We start from the raw sequence: 2,078 nt of genomic DNA on the forward strand, positions 1-2,078 counted from the left end.
TGAGCAGGGACATCTTCAACTAGATTGGGCTGTCCATGCCGTGGACTGAGATTCCTACTTATGCTGGAGCCTCTCTGGAGCTCTTGGGACTTGTGGGGTGTTTCCTGGAGCTGACCAAAATCACCAGGATACTTGGAGGAGGAAGGGACATCTACAGCATCCTTGGAATGGGATTTCACTGGGGTGCCGGGGAAAGCAGGAGGCAGACCCAGGAAAACTCACCAGGCAATTATCATGTGTGCAGAGACCATTCTTCTGGCTTTTCTGTCCGTAAATATCTGGGTCAACACCCGCCTGGTGGTACAACATGCATGCAGGACAAAGGAGAGCAAATACCACAACCACCGAACCCCTCACTCAGCCCTGGGAAAGTATCCTTGAGGGATTCAGCCCCCAGGACCCTCTTTGTCCTTGCCTTGCTGGGTGATAGGCAGGGCTGGAGCTGCTGGAAGGGGGCTTTGTGGGTTTGGTGAAGAAGGGGGCATTGTAGAAATATGTCCTAGCATGTGTTGGGAAGAAGTAATGAGAGAGGTTGGGGAAGGCTATGGCTGGTATCAGAGGTCAGAGTGCCTCCCTACTCCCCCCTGTCTGTGCGGTGAGAGGTTCTCACCTGAGGGCTGTGGTTCCCTCACCACCATCACCAGTCCCACTTCCCGGGTCGGAGGGACACATGGTACCTGGTACGCCTTCTCTTGGATCAAAATGGTCCTTACGTTTCTCAGGCCTCATCAAGATCATAAAGCTCAGTAAAGAATTTTTCCCCAAACTGAAAAAAGAAATAATGAAAAAAAAAAAAGCAGAAATTCAATCTAAGATAACTTCTTCCTAAAGTAGACTTTTCTTCTGAAGAGCTGTTTCTGCACTGTGTACTTGGCTTCCTATATTATTGTGACAAAGGTTTGACTCTATTTTGGGGCATCCTACATTCCAAAAGTTCTCTTCCAGTCTCTGAAAGTGAAACTTCAGCCATGCATACTGTCAGGTGCTCCAGTGCTGATTTTGAAATATGTCACCTTTTCAAAGGTATCCTGGGGACAGACTTTTAAAAGAATTTAAAATTGCATGGAATTGTAGGTGGAATTCTTCCCATGTGCGAGAATGCAACTTCTAAGTTGCTAAATAACTTTTAGAAAATTTGTCACTCAGTGATTTACAAATCTGATGTCCATTGAAAGTCAGTTAAATATGCTCATTTTTACTTTGTCCCTTATCAGTTATAGCTAGATTCATAAACTTATTTCTCTTTGCATTGGTAGGATCTAAGAAGCTAATCCTTTGCACATTGTTAACACTAATCAATCAAAAGTCTGAGTTTTATATGAACTGTAGGTACTGGTTGTTTGCTTGGATAGCCTCAGAGTCAGTCACATAATACACAAATTTTCTGATATTGATACTACAGAGCAGTCAGCAGCACTGAAGTGAGAAAGTCACGGTCTAGTTATTTAAAGAGGTGGTTGCCATGTGTCTAATAGTTTATTAGCTATCATTTCACTAAAATTCAGCATATTCAGTTGAGTTAAAATTTATTTAATGATCAGCAAGATTTGCGCCATCTGTAGTATATTCTTTAGCACTATAATGGCATCAGCTGTACTGCAAAATGCATAAATTTGCCCAGTCACTCAAACAATCTGGTATAAATGTTTATGTATGACTGAAAAGGAAAAGCTATCCCTCACACAAAAAATGCATCTCCTTTTGCAATAGTCATCTCCAAGGAAGAGATTTCTGGCGTTCAAGATCTATAGCACAGTGTTTGGGCTTACACTTTACTATTTTCAGTGATATGAAAAATTATAAAACTTTCTTTTTCAGAGCCAGAATAATCAAAGAGCAGTTCTGCTCATCAGTGTAACAATCCAGTAATTTTACACATAGATCTTTCCATGAACTTTCAAGAATCTGTTTTTTCATTCGCCACACATCTGATCTTCTATGGATGTGGATGCTTATTTCGTTCCATGGCTTTTACTCCTAAAAGCCAGTATTACAGTCCAATTCCTATTAAATCAACTTTTCTGCGGCAAGAGATTATCTGATACTGAAACACTTGCTTGCAATGAATACTGCCTGCT

This window comes from Cariama cristata, unplaced genomic scaffold, assembly GCF_000690535.1.
Source record: "Cariama cristata isolate BGI_N322 unplaced genomic scaffold, ASM69053v1 scaffold20954, whole genome shotgun sequence".
Taxonomy (NCBI): Eukaryota; Metazoa; Chordata; class Aves; order Cariamiformes; family Cariamidae; genus Cariama; species Cariama cristata.